The sequence below is a fragment of the Lepus europaeus genome, chromosome 18 (assembly GCF_033115175.1).
Source record: "Lepus europaeus isolate LE1 chromosome 18, mLepTim1.pri, whole genome shotgun sequence".
In the NCBI taxonomy this organism is placed as follows: Eukaryota; Metazoa; Chordata; class Mammalia; order Lagomorpha; family Leporidae; genus Lepus; species Lepus europaeus.
The window spans coordinates 40,906,141-40,921,746 of record NC_084844.1 but is presented as its reverse complement, the minus strand read 5'-3'; the positions used below and the strand labels follow the sequence as shown (position 1 = coordinate 40,921,746).

Below are 15,606 nucleotides of genomic sequence, written 5' to 3'. Positions count from 1 at the left end.
TGAGTGATGTTAGCAGTTATGAACTTAGTGATGCCCACCTGTGTAGTAGAATCATTTTCTCCAGCAAGTCTCAGCAGTCTCAGTATTGGTTCTATAGTCACAAATTTTTTTTAAAGATTTTTATTTATTTATTTGAGAGGTAGAGTTACAGACAGTGAGAGGGAGAGACAGAGAAAGGTCTTCCTTCCATTGGTTCACTCCCCAGATGGCCGCAATGGCAGGAACTGCACCAATCCAAAGCCAGGAGCCTCTTCCTGGTCTCCCACGTGGGTACAGGAGCCTAAACACTTGGGCCATCTTCTACTGCTTTCCCAGGCCATAGCAGAGAGCTGGATTGGAAGAGGAGCAGCCAGGACTAGAACCAGCACCCACATGGGATGCTGGTGCTGCAGGTAGACGATTAACCCACTGCGCCACAGCCGGCCCCTATAGTCACAAATTTAAAAGAGCAGTTTGATAGGTCCAGGGCTGGGTGTTTGTCAGTTGAGCCTTTCCCCTGATGGACAGTGGGACAATGTAGTTTAAGGCTGACAAGAGGAGGAGTCCAGGGGGCTTGGGTTGAGAGTTTGGGGCCAGAAGGAAGCTGCAAGAAGCAGCACGAGAACAAGATGACGGAGCATTTGGGGAGAGCACAGGGATGTGAGCGAGGTACATGCAGCCTGCTGCGAGGGTTCCATTCCAGCAGACCCCAGTGGATAGGGGCCCCTGTAGGAGCCGATTGCATACTGGATCACTTCTACCCATGGTGTTTCACAGGCTCTCTCCTCTTGTCGTTCAGAACGTTGTTTCCCATTCTGTGCACCTCAGCTGCAAAATACAGGTAAGTACCCAATCCTTCTGGGACACTCCCCAAGATCCTCTATGACCCAAGTCATGGCTTCTTTCAATAAACAGTGTTTTTAAAAAATTTCATTTGGCGGGGCTGGTTCTGTGGCGCAGCAGGTTAAAGCCCTGGCCTGAAGCACTGGCATCCCATATGGGCACCGGTTCTATTCCTGGTTGCTCCTCTTCTGACTCAGCTCTCTGCTATGGCCTGGGAAAGCAGTAGAAGATGGCCCAAGTCCTAGGGCCCCTGCACCCACGTGGGAGACCAGGAAGAAGCTCCTGGCTCCTGGGTTTGGATCAGCGCAGCTCCGGCTGTTGCGGCCAATTGGGAGTGAACCAGCAGATGAAAGGTCTGCCTCTCTCTCTCTCTCTCTCTCTCTCTCTTTCTCTCTCTCTCTCTCTCTCTCCTCTCTCTGTGAAACTCTGACTTTCAAATAAATAAATAAATCTTTAAAAAAATTTCATTTGGTTTAATTTCATTTAAGCTGAAATGTATGTAAGCTTAAGAAACACTCTTGACTGGAAATATTCAACCAGTCAAGGAAGGCAATAACCATCGTTTCATTCTACAACTCACATAGCACACTGCGTATCTATAAAAAACAGATTCCTGGGAATAATGAGAAAAATGAAGAAGTGTGCTTATGGCAAATGTATTCAAAGCTGTACAGTAACCTGCCAATTCAGTGACGGAACGCTGAATGAATCAGGTGGAACACTTCGCCCTGACCACCAGCCTCGTGGTCATTAGTCACTATATCATGCTCTCTACATGCACTGCCAAGGAAATCCAGTCACCAAGTTTCCAGTCCCCTACCTGTGGGGGACTTGAAGAGATGTAAATAGGGAAGAAGAATTCGTGCACGCATGCAGGAATTAGGGTCTACAGTTTCCTGAGAGCACCTCCACATAATACCACCTAGTCATGGTTCAATCCAGGATCAGCATGAAGAAAAGTTCTGTACTGGCGATCCAACTTGTCTCCCTCTCCAGATGAATACAGGAGTATCCATTTTGGAGACACTCCCACTTCCTGTTGCATTAACACCACTTTTCAATAGGGTAATCCAGCAATTGATATAAAAATATTAAATGTGCAAACACTTGGATCCCTTGTTTTACTTCTAGGAATCTATATTACAAAAGTCAAAGATACACACACACACACACACACACATATATATACACATACAGCTATATGCATCGGCATAATGATATCTGCTTAGCAAAAATACTAAAATCAGCTGTTATAAATATTCCAGCATATGGAATATAATAATCTATAAAATATACATAAAAACACATACTGCCAAGTGAAAAACACAGGTTGTAGAACAGTATGCAGAGTATGATCTTTTTTTTTTTTTTTTTGACAGATAGACAGTGAGAGAGAGAGAAAGACAGAGAAAAAGGTCTTCCTTCCGTTGGTTCACCCCCCAAATGGCCACTACGGCCAGCGTGCTGTGCCGATCAGAAGCCAGGAGCCAGGTGCTTCCTCCTGGTCTCCCATGTAGGTGCAGGGGCCTAAGCACTTGGGCCATCCTCCGCTGCCCTCCCGGGCCACAGCAGAGAGCTGGACTGGAAGAAGGGCAGCCAGAACTAGAACCCGGCCGCCCATATGGGATGCCGGTGCCACAGGCAGAGGATTAACCAAGTGAGCCATGGCGCCAGCTGATCTGGTTTTTATAAAAATAAACATATTTGATATATACAGAAGATACATATAAAAGAAATAGGCACCAAACAATCTAATGGGGGATATGAATTCAGGGGGAGAGTTTTTCTTTGTACATTTTACATTTATGTAGTGCTTGAATTCTGAACTTGATATAGATTTATATTATATTTATAAGCAGAAATTTGAGGATAGACACCTTTAAAGTAGATATACATGTATTGCCATGAGAAAATGTCAATAATATATTCTTAGATGAAAACTGCAGGCTAATGCAGCATATTCTCATATTTGTGTTTTTATAAAGTTATTCACATTCAAGAAAAAAGTCTGGAAGGCTACACCAAACATGGACGATGGCCACTCTGGGTAGTAGACTTTGCATGATTTTTACTTTTCCTTCTTTATAACTTTCTGTCTTGGTTCTGTTTTTTGTTTTTTTGTTTTTGTTTTTTTAATAAATTGGACTACATGTTGTTTTTATAAGTAAATTTGCATTTAAAAATCCCATCCTCAATTTTAACTTTCAAACCTTTTTAAGAGTTGGTAAGCTTCAACAGTAGTTGAACAATAACGAATTAGCTTAATTTTGCTTCCTCTCCCTATCAATGTATTGTAGCTTATCGTTGCTTTAAAAAATACTGAATACTGGCATGGGAGCATAGATCTGAGATCATCAGCAAACAGTGGTTGCCGCCAGCTTCGCTATGAAAAAAGACAAGGATGCTGTAATATTGACGGTGTCATTTTGTATTTTCAAAGAGCTTTTATATCCACAGTCGTGTAGTCCTCGAATCTATAAAGAAGGCAGAGGAAGTACAATCCTCACTTTTGGGTAACCTGAGCTAGGACAGGTGGACGGTTGTGTCCAGGGTCTCAGATTGGTGAGTGACAGTAAAGGATGGTAGCTACTACCGTATGTGGCTATTAAAATTAATCAAGGTAAAATAAGTTCCTGTGCACTGGCCACATGTGAAGGGCTCAAGAGCCACATGTGGCTAACAGTTAGTGTCTACGGTGCTGGACAGCACAGACAGGACACTTTCATCGCCATAGAAACGCTATAATTCCCACTCACGTGTTGGCTCTCTAACCCTTTGTCCTCTGAAAGAAAGGAAAATGCTGTTTGATGATCCTACTCTACAGGACTGATTTCTCAACCACTATAGGAAAGAGAGCTGGGCTGATCAGAGCGACCAGGGTGGTCCAGGAACAGCGAGGAGTGGGAACAGAGCAGGACAGCGGTGGGCAGCATGGTGAACTCTGTGCATTTCCTAACTCACCCTCCTCTTCCTTCTGATGGAACTAAGATTTTGTCTGGGCATCTACCTCTGCCCACACAGGCTTTGTGCCTTGGGATTCAGGAACAGGCCTGGGACTGATTGAACACCTACTTCAACATCACCTCAGGCATTGCCCACAAAGCATGTGCATGCCATGTGGTCACATGTCACCATTGTAGACATGGCTAGCCAACAACAGCACCAGCACGGACAGAAGGTTGCACATAGATGTGGAAGAAATAGGCACTCAACAGTGCCATGGGGCACGGGTTCCAGAGGAGAGTGTGTGTATGTATTTTAAATTACGGAATGCTTGAATTCTGAACTCAGATTTACTAACAGAGATTCACTTTAGGTAAGCATCTTGGGGTGAAACATCTAATTTTGTGCTTTATGAAATAATTTTTACAAAAGTTAACTTTAACTGTGACACTGTTAAGTACAAAAACCTATCCAGAGATTTCAAATTAAATAAATTAAATAAGAAGAGCAGACCCACAATACAAATATTAAGGAAGCACATTAGCCAGAAATACTACAGGAAGAACATCCTTTCCCTTTGCAGTCAATATGTACAAAAATTTAGATAAGACAGAGATTGCAGGATAGCATAATTCTCATCTTTACGGCATTGTAAAAGAGTAACATTAAACAGAATGACCCTGGGAAAACTATACTGAACTTAGTTATCTAAGTTAGGGGTTCTTTTTATCATGCAGGAATGAGTTAAAAGCAGAATGCCAACTCTGCCACACTTCGATAGAATGGAAGGATCATCAAAACTAAAAACTGTCATGCAATTTTCGATGGCACGAACATGAGGAAGGGTCTGAGTGATCCTGGAATCACAAGCATACTCTGCTGGTCGCACACTTCAGAGAAGAATTACAGCTCAGGGCAAAGAAACTGAGTCACTGATCTGAAGCAGAAAGATGGCAGCCACTTGTTGTTCTTCCACCAAAGTCAGGCAGTAGGACACATTCGGAACGTGGGAAGTATCGCATCAAAAAGTACCAGAAACGCCCCAATGGGATGAAACTGCAGTCAAGATGACCTGAACCGAAGAAAGCTGATGAGTTTACTCAGCACGTCATAGTACCCATGTAGCAAACCTTATTAAGGATGTAACGTTGCTTGCGTAGAAAGCAATGCATCTGCTGAAAAAAGTATTAAACAAAGAGCTACAAAATCACAGTATTTCCTACAAGAAATACTACCTAAGATCTCCTGCCACTCTGTTCAGAGAAGGTGCTGAAATGGACATGCATTCGATGGAAAATGAGTCCCCCTCCAGCCCACTTGAAAGTCAGCTCATTTCAAATGTAACAAGATTTGCAGTATGATGCGACTCCTGGAAAAGGAAATGAATGTAATAAAATATATCATTGGGTCAACTGGCAAACTCTAAATATGGACTTTGATGTCTGATTACTACCTGATCCAATGTAGAATTTTCTGTATTGGTGCTGTGGCTGTGGAAAAGACCCTCCCTCTTCTTAGGAAGTACTGGTTGAGGTATTAGGGGTCAAGGGGCCTGACTTCAGCAACTTACTCTAAAACAGGTTGGGGGTGTGTGACAGAACCAACATCAAACCACTGATGAATCTGGGTGAAGAGTATATGGGTGCTCCCAACTTTCTTGACATTTTAAATTATGTCAAAATTAAAAGTTACCCAAACAGCTGACTCATCTCTACACTTTCTTAAGTCAAATCTCAGAGTGATCAGGAAGACTGAATGCCTTCGATGCTGCAGAGGTCATGAGTGAGAGAGAAGCGAGTATGCCCCATGGTTAGCTCCCTGATGGCTATGCTCCTCAGAGCAGCCCACACTCTCATTCAGTGTGAACTACTGGTACACTATATCCTGTCCTGCTTATCGCCCCATTGTAGCTGAGCTCATTCAACAGAGCAGTCCCATGTCTCACAGTCGGGCCTAGGGGTTAAGATGTGAGGTTAATAAGTCCACATCCCATATCAGAATACTTGGGTTCGATATCCTCCCCAGGCTCCTCACTCCAGCATCCTGGGAACACAGACCCTGGGAGGCAGTGGTGATGGCTCTGGTAACTGGGTGCCCACAAGCCATCTTGGAGACTTGACTGCGTTCCCACCTCCTGGCCCAGACACCTGAGAATGAAACAGTGAATTAGCTTAATCCCCCTAAATGTATTAAAAAACAAACAAACAAACAAACAAAAACACAGTAATGGAATACATTCTGCAGTAAGAGGATCCTGGAAGGCTATTTCAAAGGCAGTGGCAAGCCCCCTAATACCCTTACATGGTAACGCAAAGTGAGATGCACACATCACGGCAGAGAAGAAACTATTAGGAATACACACATGTACAACTTCACAAACTGTCCCTTCAACATTGAATATGCTCATCTGACAGCTGTAAAAACACGGCTGAAGCTTGAGTTGGGGAATTTCATGTCCCTTCTGCAGTTTCAAACAGAACACAGAAGGAAATACACTTGACTGTCATGACATGTCATCCACAAATTGTACGTCTAACCCTCGCGCTTATTTTAGAAACTCTCCTCACTAATTTGCCTGTGTTTTTGAATAGTGAGTAATATGTTTTCAATCATGAAAGGTTACAGGGAAATTTTTGTGGTAAAAACTGGCCTTCCACTCGCATAAGAATCATCAGTCTTATGGCAGTCCTTGGGGAAACAACATTTTTTTTTTCATCATTGTCAAGCAGCTTTCAAACCAATTTAATGGCTACCATTCCTGAGAATGGTTGTTTACACCCGTTGAAAGCTGATGTCACTCAAAACCACGTAAGAGAAAAACGACAGCAAGTCTGATAGAGAAATGCCTGTTTCTTGATGATCTGTAAGAGAGACTCAAGCCATACGAAACTTTCCTCTTAAAAATAATTATCCACTGATGTTTAAATAGACGATTGCAAATCCTCCAGCACATGGAGAAAAGCAGCCCTGAGATACCAGGTTGCTCTTTTGCCATTTGTGTGGCAACACTCTCAAAGAATGGAGTCATTCTGCTTTGAAACCAAATTGTATATGCTATCAATTTTTAAGTATTCTTCACTTAAGAAGGTCTGAGCAGTAGCAGACCTAAATGGCTCTTGCTACTGCTCCATTTGCCGTCTCTGCCAGTTTCTCTGCCACTTCCACTGACTCAACAATGACTGTACTTCCAGTAACATTAAGCGATTTTGCGCAGGAACAACATTAAAAAGCTGCCTTCTTTTTCCTTCCCCTAACTCAATCTCACATGCCCTGTTCTTTGGGATTATTCTTATAGGGACAAATCCTTTATAAAACTGTTCCCGTGCGCACCAGTGAATGTGGCAGGTGAGCAGGAGCCTGGACCAGGCTTTATCATCAATCTCCAATGGGGGCCAGTCTCCATCTCCTTCTCATGAGAGAAAAAGTCCGCTTCTACTTACTTTAAATTAAATTGTTTAGGATACTTACAAGTACTTTTCCAGATAACCAACTGTTTACTTTGCTCCTTCACTGCACCTGGGCTCAGTACTGCCAGGAAACCCCCGAGATGGACATTATAAATCCCTGGTTTCCAATGTCCACACCAGAAGCTAGAGCCAATCACCCTTCCTCAAGCCCATGATTCCATCACTGCCTTCACTTCCAGCCAATACCTTGCCTCTGTTTCACACAGCAAAGTAAAATCTGTTGGACAGAAACTTCCCCATCCTCCTTCCAGCTTCCTATGTCTACTCTCAGCCTAACCCCCCTTGTTACTGTCCCAGAGAAAGAGGTAGCCCAAAGCTCTGGGTCCCATCCTTCTCGTGCCCCCTAGCATCTTGTTCTATCAATTAGCAACTCCAGTTCCTACAAATGTCCTTAAGACTCACCCACATTTACAACACACACACACGATTTTCCATAAATTATAAAGCCTTTCCACCAACAACCAACCCTCTGTTTTTCCTGCCTTTCATAACACAGATTCCAGAATAAACTGTTTCCACTTCATGCACTCGTAAACTCATTACAACCTGGCCAACTCCCTGCTATTTTACCAACACCTGCAATCACCAGCCCCAAAGGACTCGTCCATCCTTTGTTTCTATGTAGTATTTAGTAATGCTGATGTTTCCATCTAGAAATGCCTCCATTAGTTTCCCTCACACCACTTTCTGAATCATCTATTCTTTTGTTTGCTCTTCCTCCAATAACATACTTAAGCACCAGAACTGCCAGTATAAGCAGAAATGATATAAACATTTTGTTTTTATTACCTTTTAAGATTTATTTATTTATTTTACTTGAAAGAGTTACGCAGAGAGAAAGAGGCAGAGAGAGAGAGAGAGAGAGGTCTTCCATCCGCTGGGTCACTCCCCAAGCGGCTGCAACAGCCGGAGCTACGCCAACTCAAAGCCAGGAGCCGGGAGCTTCCTCCAGGTCTCCCACGTGGGTGCAGGAGCCCAAGGACTTGGACCATCCTCCACTGCTTTCCCAGGCCATAGCAGAGAGCTGGATTGGAAGTGGAGCAGCCGGGTCTCAAACAGGTGCCCATATGGGATGCTGGTACTGCAGGCGACAGCTTTACCCGCTACGTCACAGCGCTGGTCCCCAATATAAACATTTTGGAAAACACTGGTAAGCCTGACATCTGTCCATAGCTTTTAACAAAGCTATTCTACCTCTAAGAATCCACACTGAGAAAACACTGTGATCTTAAGTGATGAAAGGAGAAATAAGCCTTGCACAGAAACATTAAGTGCAATGTTATTTGTACAATTAATAAAAGACAACACTATGTTCAAACTAATGTTAACTGGAAAAAGTATGAGGCAAAATTGTCCAATGGTGGTATCTCAGTTATGTGCAAAATACAAGAATAGGAAAAAGTCTAAAAGGAAATAATCCAAACAGCAAGCAGTGATTTTCTTGGGGAATAAGAGCTGAATTACAAGTGAATTTTAATATCCTTATCTATTTCTATACTTTCAAAGTTGTCCACAAGGATCATGTATGTGTATTTCACTTACACACTGAAAAGAAAAAAGAAATCATTTTTGAGAAACAAATCGAATCCAGCAGCCAAAGCTCTCTCTCTGAAAGGTGATGTTCACCCCCACTTCTCTACACCATCTTCAACAGGGAATCACACGTACATCATGAAGATCAGAAGGTCACATACAGGTGGCTCTGACATCCATGTCTCCAGGACATGCAGGACATGCCGCTCCTCGAAGCTTCAGAGCTGCACTTCCATTTGACTACTAGACAAGTCCACGTTGTGACTCTCAGGAACCATGGCCTCAACCTGCTATCTTACCCTCCAGCCCACACTCCAAATCGCCTTTCCCCTCACTTTCTAGTCTCTGTAGACCCCCACATTCCTACTCTGGGTAACAGGGAGTCAGACTGGGCTGCTGCTCCATCAAGTACCAGAGCCAGTAGATTCTGTCCCCTCAGCACGTATGAACACCACACTTCTGCTGTCTTCCCAAGTCCTCACGTCTCTTTCAATAATTTCCCAAGTGAGCTACCTCCAGAATCAGTCATGAGATTGTATACCCCTCTCGTCAACACCACAGCAGGTTTCCAAAGTGTGGATCTGAATGAATCAGATCTAGCTAAAAATCCTTCAAGTGCTCCCCTCCACCACCTAAGAAAAACTCCCGAGCATAGAACTCCATGAACTCTCCATGTCCACCTGTCAACCTCCCACCCACCCTTCAGTTCAAATATTTCCTCTGGAAAGGTTCCCTGTGCCCTCAAAGAGAGGGCTGTGTCCTCGTCTGCGGTCCCATGGGTGCCGTCCACGCTCCTAACATGACTCGGGTCACACGGCTTCCTCACTCACCGTCCACCCTGCCCTCTGGACCTGGGTTAAACACAGCCAAGGACAGGACGCTATTCATGCCCACTTCTCCACAGCACAGCCAACGTTGGGCGGAGAAACCAGTGTGCTGAGTATTGAAGTGAGTGATCTGGCTCACAAAGTACACAGCAGGCTCCCAAGCCATGGGTTTTTCTTCACCTCCCTGAATTGATGCTCTAGAATCATGCATTCAAGTTTGTAACTACATCCATATAAATTAGCCCTCAGAGTGGTTCTTGTTTGTTTCTTTTGGGGGTTATTTTGCTCTTTCTGAGAGAGACACTAAAAAGTCACCTTTCATAGCTACTGATTTCAAAAATTACTTTAGCTTCCTAAAAATAGAAAAAAGTCAAATAATTTTTTTTTACTAGCAGTGTCAACAACTTCACCACACTGAAGTCAGTCCAAACTAAAGAAAAACAAAATTTGCTTTTTACTGCATGGACTGTTTTTCCATTCATTCCAAACACATGCAATAGGAATTTTAGTTTATTAATCAGAATTAGCGTGAAGATATAGCTTTGAAAAAGGCTTATAAAAGAATAAAAATGGACCCTGGCAGAGTAAGAGACTAGTGAAAATTTATGAAACTCTGAAAAACAGATCTCTTCCTTAGTGAACCATTCAAAATTCCTCACAAGTGAGTCACCACCCTCCAAGAAAAGCAAAGTTCCACCTGAAATAAACCGGACTGTGAAAAAGCTTGCAGCTCTGAAGAAGTCAACTGCAGGTTTTTCTAGGCTGAAGGAGGAAGTCACTGACAACAAACAGCTCCAGCACTAACACCTGCCCCACTTCGCGGTGTGCTATACATTTATGCAGTGGTGACAGGTTTAGTTTTATTGATGAACTGACATCAGAAAGAATTTGTACTTCCTGAACACAGACCAACTGAGCCAGTGAGATACAATCTGGGAGGGAAAATTTCCTGCAAAAGTAAAATCCATAAGAGGCATCCGAGACTCAAAATTAAATCAGAAGTGAATGGAGAAGCAACAACTACAGGGTAAAGGTTGGACAGGTGCAGTAGAGAGGCACCGCTGTGGATACGAGTGCATGGGCTGGCAGCAGGCAGCTGGGATGCTTCCCGGGGAGGAGTACACAGGCTGACTCCACACACCCTGTGTGGGCCTATGAAAATGCCACCGTATGATATACAAATATGCACGTCCACATGTGAGCACACACACACCCCATATACGGCAGCTGCTCTTCCAGTCTCTGCAAACCCACTGAAGACAATACATACCTCTGTTAACGTTCACAGAATTGCTGGCTGATCCTCATCGGCTGCAATGAGGTTTATGATCTATTTTTAAGGTCAAAGGATTTCTACCAACTCATAATTGCTTACTGATTTTTAAAACGGTTTCCTCAACCATTTCCCTGAAGGTGCTTCACTGTCTTTTGAAATACATTTTTAATTGACATACAATACACACACATAAAAGTATACAAGGGGCTCACGAAAGGCCAACATGAGCACACCTGTGTAACTGCGGCCTGGGTGCAGACGGCTGTGTGCAGCACCCCGGAAGCCTGTCTTTAGCTTCCTCTACATGGCTGCTCCCTCGCTCCTCTGCAGAAACTGTCCTCCTGACCTCCAACACCAGAGATGAGTGTTTCTTGTTTGTGAGTCTTATTTCAATGGAAACACAGAGTAGGAATTGTTTTGTGCCTGGCTTCTCTTTATCAATGTTATGATTGTGAGATTAATTCGTGCTGATGCACGTAGTGTAAGTTCATTCACTGTTGTTCTCTAGGGTTCCATTGCTTGAACACCACAATTCACTTTGCCATCCCACGTTGCACAGATGCTCCTGTTCCACCCAGGTTTTGGTTGTAACTGCACTTCACCACCAGACACAATGGTCTAGCACTATTTGTGTGTGTGGTGTGCATGCCTCATATCAGTCATGTATTTAAAAAGAAAGCTTTGTTGGGATACTGGTTAAAATGCCCAAGACCCATGCTGGAGTGCCCAGATTTGATTCCCAGCTGTGACTCGTGAGTCCAGCCTCCTCCTAAAGCAGACTCTGGGAGGCAGCAGTGATGGCTCAAATAGCTGGGTCCCTGCCACTCATGTGGGAGACCTGGATTGAGTCCCCAGCTCCCTGGTTCTGACCCCAGGTCCAGCCTAGTTGTTCACTGGGAAGTGAAACAACAAATGGACATGCTTTCTGTTGCTTTCTGCCTTGTGAATAAATAAATAACTTTGTCAACTATTAGAGACCAAAACAGTTCTTCTGAACCCCAGCTAAATGGCAAGAGAAGAATCTCTGACACAGGAAGCAACATTCTGCATACTGTAGCTTAGAATTCTTGGGATGAAGCTGTCTGAGCCACTGACACACATCAGCCTGTGATGCTCTGGTCATGGGCAGGACTAGCTTTCTTTGGCTGGGAGTGTAACCATTCTCACTTCCTTGTTCTTCCTCTATTCCCATTTTTAAGGAAAACTCTTCAGACCACACAGCATTACAAGGGCAGGGCTGAACTGCACAGCTTTAGACAGAATACAGAATACATCCTGGCTGCCGGCATTCAGAGTAGAATATGCACGTGGACGCTACTGTTGGGTGCTGCAGTCCATGGAGCCGCTGTCCTGTGGGCATGAGATCCCCTGCTCATGCACACAGGTCCTTGCTGTGCAGTAGGAAAGTCATGGATGACATCGGTGACTCAGGCATGGGTGTCTCTATTCCCACCCATCCTGCCCACCTCTGCTGCTCCCATTCCACTGCGCCCCATCTCCTTGGGTACCATACCCTGAGCACCCACTCTTCTTCCAAACTTCGCTCTCCCCCTCTCTCTTGCCCCTCCCCATCATTATTTACTCACCTTCAACTCTCCAGGCTTAATACAAACAGAAACACTAAAACCCACGTCCACCCTGCGCAGCTGTGGCTTTCTCTGGCTCCCTTCACAGCAAAGCTCCTGAAGCCTTCTCACCAGGCACCGTTTCTGGTTCTTCACTCCGCTCCTCACCGGAACCCTCTCTGAAGTCCCCAGTGTCCTCCTTGCTGCTGGATCTAATAGACACGTCTTCACCCTCGCCTTGCTCAGCCTGCCCCGGGTGTCCAGCTTTGCCAGCCACTCTCCTGCCTCCTTGGAAACCACCCTGTCAGGCTGCCCTCGGGGACCTTACTGCTCTACACGTCCCTTAGACATGGACATTTCTCGAGGTTCAGTCGTTGGGCTTCTCTTGCCACACTGCACACTTGCTCTTGACCATCTAAATCTCTCAGGTGTGTTCCCTGGGTGGCTGCACCTCAACACAAGAGGACATTTGTGAGACACTCTCCAGCAGTCTTGCCAATGCTGTGTGCAGAGAGCCAGCAGCCCAGGCCCACTGCTTTGTCCTCTGTTCCTCCTGAAGTAGAAGCAGCAACAGGGGCATAGAAACGCCAGGGGCTTTCAATGCCTGCCAACTGCTTCTTCACTGGGCGGTGACCGTGAGAAAGCCATTTTCTGTCTGTGAACACGGACTGCACATCTGTGTAGCACCAATCTTGTAGGACTGAACAGATGAAGAGAGATACTCGAATGAACGAACGCACCCACGCACGGATGACGAACCCTCTGACGAGGGCCGTCCTTTTCACGGGTGCTGGTCTCGTTTCCCCCAACCGCAGTCGCCCCCTTCTCGGTGGCTTTGTCTTATGTGGTTTCGGTCACCCACAGTCCACAGCAATCCAAGAACATTACATGGAAAATTCCAGAAATAAACAATTCACAAGTTTAGAACTGTGTGCTGTTTTGAGGGTTATGTGAACACAAGCACCACAACACATAAGTCATCAGATAACTGAAGACAGCTACCAGGCGACGGGCAGGAGATAGCATGTACAGCATGGATACGCTGGACACATCTCAGGCAGGATGACAGAGCAGGCAACCGTGATGTCATCGTGCTACTCAGAGTGGCTTCCTGGGAACAGTGGAGAGGGTCACCAGTAGCTTGGTGCATCCTCCCCTCGCTTCATCTCATCACGTACACAGTGTATTGTTTCACGCATCTCAAGAAGAAAGGGACACACAGCACATTAGATATTCTGAGGCCGGACATCTAGTGCAGCAATTAAGAGCCCGCTCAGGATGCCCACACCCCATACCGGAGCATCTGGGTTCCAGTCCAAGCTCCACTTCCAATCCCAGCTTCCTGCTAATGTCTCCCTCAAGAAGTAGCAGAGGATAGCTCAAGTGTTTGAGTCCTTGTCCTCGCCACTCACATGGGACATCTAGACTGAGTTCTGGGCTCCTGGCTTTGGCCTGGCCCAGCTCTGGCAGTTGTGTGCATATGGGCAGGGAACCAAGAAATGGAAGTTCGTTCGTTCTTTCTCTCTCTCTCCCTCTCCCTCTCTCTTTCTCTGTGTTATTCTCTCACATAAAATGAAAAAAAAAAAAAACAAATTTTTAAAGAGCAACTTTTTAGAAGTTTAACAGTTAAAAATATTTTTAAAAAGCATTTTGAGAACACATTCACATCTGTATTACAGTATATTGTCATACTTATTCTATTTTATAATTACTTTGTTAATCTCTCATCTTGCCTAATCTATAAATTAAGCTTCATTGTGGTTTTGTATGTCCAGGAAAAAACACAGTAAATGTAGGTTTTGATACTGTCTATAGTTTTGATACTGTCTCTAGTTTTAGGCATCCTCTGGGGGTCTTGAGATATAGCCCCCATGGGTAAGAGGTCCATTGTACACTGAATTCAAACCAGAGCAGTCCTGTGTGAGCCCTCCACACCTGTCAGCCTTGTCTTCTCACTGTCCCTGAGCACAACACGCACATGTATGTGGCACCTGTGCATGGAAATCAGCCCCTTGCCATTCCTACTTCATGCAGGCTTACTCATGATCTAACATTCAGCCTGATACCCTAGCTCCATAAACACCCTCCTTAACCAGAGGGGCTCAGAGACACTTCCTCCTTGTTTGAACTGTGGAATACTGGTACTAATCATCTGGCATTTATTAAATGCTATTTTAGAGGGACTACATATATTTTGTCACTAGTCCCCAATTACATCATTAACTTCTTGGAGCAAGCTGCACAAAGTCCTCAATTTACACAGTCTCTAGCTTTGAGTCATACTGTTCTGTGACTAGAGGCCCATCTCCCTTGATTTCTAATAACTGGAGTCATAAACATCATTTAATAAATTCAACTACTACTTTAAATTTCAGGTATAGGCACCCGGTATTATAGAATTCAGGTCTTTTAATATTCCAAGAGGCACAAAGTCCCTTTATAACAGCTCAAGTGAGTGAACTTCCAGCTTCATTATTAATAAATCTTCATGGGTCGCTGCTGTGGCTTAGCGGATAAAGCCACTGCCTGCAGTGCTGGCATCCCATATGGGTACCAGTTCGAGTCCCAGCTGTTCCATTTCCAATCCAGCTCTCTGCTATGGCCTAGGAAACCAGTGGAAGATGGCCCAAGTCCTTAGGCCCCTGCCAACCACATGGGAGACCTGGAGGAAGTTCCAGGCTCCTCGCTTTGGATCAGCCCAGCTCCAGCTATTCAGCCATTTGGAGAGTGAACCAGCAATGGAAGAAGACCTTTCTCTCTCTCCTCTCTCGCTCTCTTTCTTGCTCTCTCTCCATGACCAGAAGCTCTCTATTACTTCTGGGGATCCATTTGATATGTAAATAGCAGTTACTCCTTTTTTTTTTTTTTTTTTAAACAATCTCCAATTTACAAAAACAAATATTTAACTATCTTCCTTCAGGGGCCAGTACTGAGGCTTAGCAGGTAGAGCCTGCGATGCTGGAATCTCATATGGGCACTAGTTCATGTTGCGGCTGCTCCATTTCCAATCCAGCTCCCTACTAATGGCTTGGGAAAAGCAGCAGAGGATGGCCCAAACGTTGGAGACCTGGATGAAGCTCCTGGCTTCGGTCTGGCCCAGAACCGGCTGCAGCAGCCAACTGGGGAGTTAGCTAGCAGATAGAAGATCTCTCTGTGTGCCTCTCTCTGTGTGT

At 44.7% G+C, this 15,606-nt stretch overlaps 1 protein-coding gene across 1 annotated transcript in view; it reads right to left on the bottom strand.

The window, feature by feature from the left end:
- MYO1D (myosin ID) overlaps positions 1-15,606 on the bottom strand; it is a 353,018-nt gene that overhangs the window by 318,260 nt on the left and 19,152 nt on the right. The gene's annotated exons all lie outside the window — the stretch shown is intronic.